At 41.5% G+C, this 9,219-nt stretch overlaps 1 long non-coding RNA gene across 1 annotated transcript; it reads left to right on the top strand.

Annotated features, from left to right (window-relative positions):
* The first annotated feature begins 437 nt into the window (after positions 1–437).
* On the top strand, positions 438–8,189 carry LOC135256105 (uncharacterized). The gene is made up of 3 exons (XR_010330377.1): positions 438–793; positions 1,935–2,009; positions 8,078–8,189. It is a non-coding gene; the product is annotated as an uncharacterized LOC135256105 (long non-coding RNA).
* The last annotated feature ends 1,030 nt before the right edge of the window (positions 8,190–9,219 follow it).

Raw genomic sequence — 9,219 nt, 5'->3', positions numbered from 1 at the left:
TCTGATTACGGTTGTTAGGTTTTGTGAAGTCAGCTAACGCAAAGAAACCCTGGGTATGTTAAACTTCATTTTAACAATCATTATGATCAGAATCTTAAGATTCATTATTTTCGATCGCGAAATTAACTAACTGAATATCAAAAATCAGTTCTACTAAAACTACGATTTTTATACATTTTCTTAAAGAGAGGGCTATATTTTAGATTTTATATGATAAAAAGGGTTAATGTCAACTAGCCTACAGGTAAACACAGGTTTCCTGGACTCTAGTTGCTGTATTGTGCAGTGTACGGCAAGAATGAGAAATGTAAAGTATCGCTATGGGGCATGCAATAGAACGGCACTCACAACTTGAAATATGTCTCTTATAATGCAGTCAATTGTCCATCTTAGAAGATACTGTAAATCACATTGAACTTTGAATCCTGCAGGATTAACATTAATAGTGATAAAACTCAATTGAATCAAACAACTCGTCACACTTGTTGCTTACAAGAGGAATATTTTTTTTTATGTTCGCGCATTACATATTTTAAATCATGCCAGTAAGGCAGACCATCATGAGGCTGAAATCAAATGTTTGATACATTTATAGGAAGCAAGAATTACCTGGTAGACCACAGAAGTGGATAACCAAAAAATACTTTCAATTTTGAAGAAAAAAACAATTTTCAATGGTCAAATAGATAAAGGACACTCTCCAGGATGTAGGCATAGATATGTGAAAGACTATCGAAAAGAGAAGACTACACCGGCTTACATCAGAGGGTTCACCACAAGAAGCAAACCACTGGTAAGACCTGAGAAAAGAACTGCCTGGTTAAAGCTTGCTACATTGAAAAAAATACAGTATTCTGTGGAAGTCTTATGGACCAAAGTAATGGAAAGAGGAAAGTGCGGAGAAAGAAACTGCTGTTGATCCTAAGCAACCCCCTCTTCTCTGTGTAACATTGTACAGGTAGTGTTATGGCTTGGGCATGTATGGCTGCCACTGGAAATGGCTCACTAGTCATCATTGATGAAGTGACTGCTGATAGCTGCATGAATTCTGAAGTGTGCAGATGCATCTAATCTGCTCAAGTTTACACAAATGCCTCCAAATTCATTGGACAGCGCTTCATACAGCAACATAATAATCCCAAACATTCTGCTAATGCAACTAAGTTGTTTTGCAAAGCCAAAAGCAGGAAAATTCCAGACAGACCAAGTCACCCAATCTGATTCTAACTGAACATGCATTTCATATGCTGAAAACAGGACTGAAGGCAAAATGCCCCAGTAACAAACAGGAATTCTAGAACAGGCCTGGAGAGTATGACCAGGGAAGATACCCAGCATCTGGTGAAGTATATGGGTTACAGAGTTCAAGCAGTCATTGACTACAAATGATTTGTAACCAAATACTAAATATGAGGACTTTCAGATTGTGTTAATTTGTCCCATTACTTTTGCTCTGCTAAAATGGGGCTGGCATGGGCACAGATAGACACCAACATAAGATGAAGCATATGCCCCCTCCCCTGTGACAGCAATGGTGCCCTTTTGACTGCAGAAATTTTATAAGGTATAACTTACCACAGATTTTTTTAACATATGGCCCCCAAAAAGTCTGAGCAAGTCTCACTGAAATGGGGGGATTATATATATATATACATACATATATATATATATATAAAGCAGTATGTCCTACACAGATGACTTCATATGGAAGTACTATATATACCCTTAAATTAAAGCTGACAGTCTGTACTTGAACCTCAAATTATTTTTTTTCCCCTTCAAATCCAATGTGCTGGAGTACAGAGCCAAAACAATACAATTTGTATAACTGCACCAATATTTTTGCATTTTACTGTGTATACATACTAAAAAATAATGATTTATTAATGCACTCATTTGCCCAGTGTTAGTAGGATCCTGTCTATGCTTCACAGGAACTGTTGCACCATGGGAAGAACTTTCCTTCTATGAATCCCACTGTTTGAAGCTCTAATCTGTTGGCGATAAAGGTGAGGGAAGAAGCCTCGCACTGGCCCATAGTGTCCCTCAAACGCTGGTGGGGATTTGTGCATCTTTAAAGTTGAATTAGATGTGACTCCATACTCTAGTGAAGTAAAGGGGACACAGGCAGCGCAAAGGAGCGAGCGTTCCCAGTGCAGAGAATCGATTTTCTTTGAGCCTCGTGACCTGGGATTACGATTGATGCCACTTCAATTATTCATGTCAATCTTACACCGTCCCCCAAGTTGGACATTAGCCCACATCATACTCTGCATTCTGTGTGAGGTAAAGGATAAAGGGAAGAAAGACAGAGAGAAAAGAAAGGAGTAGATGATCAAATGGGCCTGTGAGGAGTCCCAGGCAGGGATTGCAGTTCCCAAAGCAGGCAGATCTGGATGCAGTAGTATCATTGCATCAGACTAACCCTAACCCTAACCCTAACCCCTGAACGGCTGTGATATGGGGCTGAATCGAGCACCACATGATCATATCAAAGCTGCATTAATGTCAGGTGAGGGCTGGAATGTTGGAGGGTAGCCACTTAGTTAATTTAAGGTATACGATAACCTATAAGATAAACCACTATGATATATCATTTTGTCACATACATACATTTGGTGACAATGATGAACAGAGGCTAAAATTGCTTTATAAAGTATAATTTATAATGCTACCTACCTCTGTACTTTTACCTCTACAACCACATATTTTTTTCTCCCATTATGAATCCCCAATTCACTGTGCTCTTGCATTCCCACAATGACTTCTTGTACCCATAAAAGGAGTGCTGATACACTCCTGTTCACCAATGACTCTTTTTCACTGGACAACTGACAGTGTAGTTTTAATGTTGTAGGTTCAACTCCCAGATGGGACTCTGCCATTGTACACTTAAGCAAGGTGCTTAACCTGAATTGCTTCAGTAAATATCCAGCTCTATAAATAGATTGTACGCAAAAAATTTAACAAACTAAACAGGCCCTTAAATTAAAACGTGACCACATAAACTACACGAAGATAGATCATTTGCCCTTTAGGCACTGTGAATATAATGTCTGCTATTTAATTGTCTCGATAAATAATATCTTGCCTTGTTGTGCTGAGCTGAAACTTCCATCTGAACCAAGAAGAAAAGGAACGTGAAGCGGTGTTGCAAAGCAGTGATGGGCATCATGTGCTGCAGGAGATTCAGCCTTTCAGATGATAATTTAAGCCTTGGCTCTCTTTCACTGTGGACTGTGTCTGGTGCTTCAAGAGTGTTTCAGCACTTAAGCGCTTAATTTAAATCACTCTACAATCACTTGTTTGATCTTATATATAAAATATCTCAGTTTCACACTGATACTGCAAAAGTGAGCTGTCCCTAAAGCAAAGGTTTCTATTGGCTGTCATGCGCTGCCATTCTGCATGGTGCTGTGATAATTCATCTGCATAACAGTTTGCTGCTGGGTTAACTTGCCCAATATGAAAGAGTGTTACTGTACAAAAATAAATCTGCATGTAAACTAGTTCATTCCTTGCAAGTTTCAATCCAACAGCAGATAGGATGTCCTGGAGATGCATTATACCGCATAAAAATGTCTCCTTCCATAGAACAGTGCAGGAGAGGAGTTTAATGTGCATGCATACCCCCAGTCCCATCCTGCTCATCATCATACAATTACGCACGATCCAAGCAAACAATAACCAAATTAGAAAATCTATCCGCCTGGGGTGATGCATGCAAGTAAAGTGCCGAGCAGTTGCATGGCATGTAAAGCGTGTGACTGCTTACAGTAAGTGCCGTTTGGATTTTGCTAATTAGAAACGTGAACCTCGGGTACAGGGGGGAGGTTCGCTTCGTCTGATTACCTTATGTTTGGACTTTTGAGTATAGAGGGTGTTAATGCAATTTCCTGCCTTATTAATTCCATCCAAAAGCAAAATGTCTTCCACTGAGGCGTCAAGCAAATCGCCCGCCCCAGCCTCTTCAAGTGGTTTCGGAGATCATTAGAGGCACCGCATTTCTTTCAAACTGAAATGAGGAAAGACAAATATATCACCTTATTGATATATTTCACCTTATTGATAGATGCTGGTTCTCTAGGAGGGGTACAGAAGCTACTGTAGTTTAGTATCTAGTGACTGGCAGATGCCCTATTTTATTTTAAAGTGAGAAACATTTAAAGTTATTATAAGGCTTGAACCCACTTACATCCTTTCTAATCATTCATTAACCTATATGGCGGGTTTCTCCCTTTGTCTCTCACTTTAATTTCCCCTGTAGCCCATGCTGTAAAATATGTCTTTTCTCTAAAATTATGTTCACATGCATTAATGTATTGGAAGTCTAATGCCCGGCCAAAGGTGACATCGTTTATTTTTCCGGCCATTTATCTAATTGCCCAGTGCTGAGAAGAATTAATTAGCCTGCTTATTTTTCTTTGCCTTTTTTGGACAGCTGCCCCATCTGGGGGAGAAGACATTCCTCTGTGTGTCTGATTAATTGCTCAGAAAGACGGCTGCCAGCGTGCGTCTATTGCCCCATCCCCCCCCCCCCCCCCCCCCCCCCGCCCGTATTGCCTGTACTGGCCCGAACCACATCTGCCTGGGCCACGTTCCTGAGACCCACAGCCCAACGAATGTCTTTTCCTTTTTACACTTTCCCCCAATCCTGCCTCTTCATCTTTTTCCCCCTTCCCGTGACACTCACAAACAACACGTTCTCCCTGTTATTACGGCCTAATTAATACGCACCAAGGCTATCAATCACTGGAGAGGCAGGGCGGAGCCATCTCACCTCCACCTGACATTGGCACAAACAAACAAGGAAAGAGAACACAATTTGGTGAAGTGATTCACAGAGGGGTGGAAACAGCTGTAATGTGCACTTATTAAAATAAAATTTAAAAAGATTGAATATTATAAGCAGCAATTTTCATATTAGAGTGTTCTCATGATTTGTTCAAGGAGTACAGCTCCTGTACTCTGATGTTTTTCTGACATTTTTTATTTTTTATTATTTTGCTTAGCCATAGCCTAGTAATGTTGCCATATTTAATGTTTTCCCACATCATCCATTTTTACAATCAGCTCTGAGACTGGCCAGGATTCATTCACAGACATCCATTTTCTTCTTTAGCTGACAGTTCACTTTTAGTTTGGCCATTTTTTCCCCAAACACAGTTTTAAACTTTAAATCTTAACTTATTTGATTTGCAATTTGCAAGAAAAAATATTTTGATTAGTTCACAAAAGTGATTGGCATAATGGAGTTGATGTAACCTCATTCTCCCAACCACCTTTTCCTAAATATGTTTAAATATGGCAGGTTTGATTGCAGACCTATGTCTCTCACAGATGATTATGCCCCCACTGCCATAGTATAACTCGGGTGGGTGCTTTTGAGCTGGGCAGTCATCTGCTAATCCAGCACAGGCTCTCCAAGCAACCGCCCTGGTTCTCCCATGAGTGACCCAAAGAGGTGGCTTCAAGATGCCACCAGCACGTCAGACCCTAGACCCATCTGTCACTAAGGTGAAGCAGGAGGGGCTGATGTTCACAGCTCAGAGCAGGCAGCCCCTCCAGGTCACCCCCCCCCCCTCCCCAGCACCTCCAGAAGTAATAAATGTGAGCCTGAAAGAGTGCAGGCCCTGGATCCTAGCATGTGTCTGAAGGCTCCTCCGCACTTATTTTCCTCCCCTGTTCTCACTCACTCTGTCAAACACAGACCAGATTAATGGCACAATTTGTTCAACAAATCATATTAGCCGAAAACACACAGAGGAAAAAAGAACATTTTTTCCGTTCTATTCAGCCCATTTTTGCTTTAGTTTTTCCCTCCCCCACCACCCATTTGCAGCAACCCTATCTGTTCAAATAAAATGTATTCCTGTCTGACATTTACAGAGGTGTACCCTGAGAAGCAGAGACATAATGACTTTGGGCAGCTGAGAAATGACTGGAGTGGAACATGTGTATTCAAAGGGGAGTGGAATACAGTTAGTTTTCACGCCTGGGTCCTACATGCTTTACAGAGGACTTATCTAGAAAAAAACCCAGAGGTTCCCCTTTGCCAAAAGCAGAGATGAACGTTACTTATATTCGCTATTTCATCAATCAGTAACATGAAGGAGTTCTCAAGGCAAGACCTATAGTGCATGTACTGTACATTAGAGAAAATATTTACTGGGCTACAACAATCATGCAGGCAACATTGATTGGAGAATAATGCTGTACACTGGGATATTATTCATTTTAAAAGTTAGTGGCAGTAATACACACAGAACTAACTAATTAAGGAAACTTTGTAAGCGTCTGGTCATTCACTTGTCTGTTTTTTTAGTAAATATTTGTTTTATCCACTTAAGAACAGGAAGAGCAGGGAAACATCATCTGCTACATCGCATGCAGACATACAGCAAAAGCTTAACCAGGAGTGCTTTGTTAAAAAAATAGAAGACTGAAATAACTTAACAATAGTTATTAAATAAACACACTCACATGTCACGTATGCGAACAGGAAACAAAGCGCTGACACCCAACTGAGATTCTTTACTGGCATAAATCACTGCCTGAAAGTAACTGCTGTACTTGGTGTCTACAAGGTTCTCAGCTAGCGCTTCTGGGAAGGATTCTACTCCACGAGCACTCAAATAGCCTTAATATTTAAACACATATAAGGACTCATCCACTGAGATTCTTCAAAGAATGACTTGAATATGAGAAGAGGGGTCCGTAGGGGGGGCAGTTTTCCCAGATAGCCACAAAATACGTTTCGATTTGAAAAGAACGGCGCAGCTGGAAGGACAGATTCTGTAGGGCACAATTCAGGAGGGAGGGATACCAGGCTTCTAATTACTGCCTAAGCACTCCTGTGCAGATATAGCGATGTCATGCTGGGTTTGGGTGGAGGAGATGTGAAGGATGCTAAGTGAAACATCAGCTTTGAAACTCGCGTAACCCTAACGACACAAGTGAAACGTGGGCTTTATGGAGCTGTCAGGAGCTGGGTGTTCTTATTTGAAAAGCAGACATTCTCTATTTTCTTTTTTCCTCTTCTGCTTTGCTAAGAAGGTGCACAGTATTCCACTAAGCCAAAGAAATGGTCCAAATTATTTCACTTTTATATCACTTTTTACATGCCTTGGATAATAACGCCAAACCAGATTCAATCAACAAATGTCCTTAACTTTTGGTTGATGTTAAATTTAACATGTTTAGCACTGATAGATCTAGGCCTATTTTTTCCATTTTGGGGAGCCCTCAGATTTTTGCTGTTTAGTATAATCCACATCAGGTCTTGCATATAATTTTTTTCAGTACAAAATCTGTCTGTTATTTTATCACAGATTCATGTTAGGAGACTGTAACATGGGCAAATGGACAGAGAAGCCTAAAAAACTGATAGAGAAATTTCAGACTGGTTTAGAAACGAAGCAGGGGCCAGTTCTTGTAGCCACAGAGCTTAGCTTCACAGTGCAAAACAGTAAAATAAGTTTCTACGTGAAATGAGAGAAAAGTTGTTAAACATTACATACCATATCCCCCATTTTTCATCACCGGCGGCAAAGTAGATCTCAGGAGTTTAAATAAATGTTAGGTTTTTAAAAATCACAAACAGTTTAACAAGTTTATTGGTGATCGATGAACGTGTTGAATTGTTATTAAAGGAAAAAATAAGGAAAACAACAAAATTATGGACAAAAGCTGATTAACTCCAGGCAGGCCTGAGCCTCATACCCTACTGTACCACTGATGGGACAAACAGATGTTTAAAATGCCATGGTATGCAATCCTCAGTAGTCTAAGCAAAATAATAAAATACAATGTTTAAAGCTAAGTGGCTATCCAGGTTATCGCTGTAGTATAGCCTGTTTTTTACTTTGGAGGGTGTCTCATCATGACCTTACAGAGAAACAAGAGATAGGCCTCTGTTCTTTTGGGCATGGGAGGCTTGAGGTGAGGGGGGAGTGAGTAAGTTGATGGGCATGGCTGAGAAAGAGGCTGCACACCAGGGAACTTGTGGACAGGGAGAGTTGGCATACCTACAGTATTTCAGATGTGGGAGTGGGAGCTTGTTATCTGCCATTTCCAGAACTTTCCGGAGTCCCCACCTGCCTCATGCTCCGCACCCCATGCCGGGACCCACCACCCCCCTGCCGGCCGCCAGGAAGTGCCGATTAGCAGCCCACAAAGAGCCGACACTGAGGTGAGCTTCCTCAACCAAGGGGCTAGGGCCGGACGACACGGGCCACCTCGTGACTTCCGGTTTCCTGCCCGCAGCTGGGGGGGGGGGGGGGGGGGGGGGGGGGGGAGTTTGACAAGTACTCACATTTGCCTCATCTAACAAAGGAAATGGGACTCATACAGGGACTCGTACACGCGCACAGAGATATACCAAAGACTTTCAACCCAGTAACTCTATTACTCACCAATCCCATTATATGAAATTTAATGCAATTTATGGCAATATATGAAATAACTTAATTGTACCTTCTCACAATCATGCTTGGTGAATGCTCAAACGGTACCTTCCCTGATGCAAGCAAGATGAATGCCTTACGGATTCCATCAACATTTGTTCTTACACATTGACTTATAAATAAATGCAAGTGCTGCCTTTTTTTATAAGCTAACACAGTGAAAGCATTATAAAGACATGGACTTCACTGTTTGCTGAACTAACTAAACTTTTTTTTGAAGTGTACATAAATGTTCACAGCAGTAGTCTGTTCTTCAGTTGCGCTTGTTTATGACATAAAATTTTAATTAACCTGCAAGGTCGTGACCTGGGACTTGTACTTTATTTCTCTGAGCATGTAACGTCCTGGCAGTCCTCCAGGTCAGCGGGTTGAGCATGTTTGAGCTCGCCATATCTCGGCGCGTGCTGACTGACCTGGGACAATGGGGTGGATGTGGGATCGGCCCAGATAAGGAAGAGGAGAACTCAGAAGAGCGGTTAGGGGTGTAGGTGTGGGGAATAGGTACGCCTGTTATGGGACCACATCCCAGGATCCCATTGTTCCAGAGAGGAAAAACACAACAACAACAACACAACACATCCTGGATCTATTTAGCAGGATCGTGCGGAGAACAATCGAAGCAGTGCATTATCGTTGCTTTGGGGGGGGGGGGCGGGGAGGAGGGAGGAAACTTCCCTTCTCTGACACGGAATGGACTTTTCACACCTCCGCATCACTGTATCGGCAGGAAAACAGAAAGACAAACTACTGAAAA

The sequence above is a fragment of the Anguilla rostrata genome, chromosome 5 (genome assembly GCF_018555375.3).
Source record: "Anguilla rostrata isolate EN2019 chromosome 5, ASM1855537v3, whole genome shotgun sequence".
Taxonomy (NCBI): Eukaryota; Metazoa; Chordata; class Actinopteri; order Anguilliformes; family Anguillidae; genus Anguilla; species Anguilla rostrata.
The sequence above is the reverse complement of the archived record's forward strand: the minus strand, read 5'-3'. Positions and strand labels throughout refer to the sequence as shown.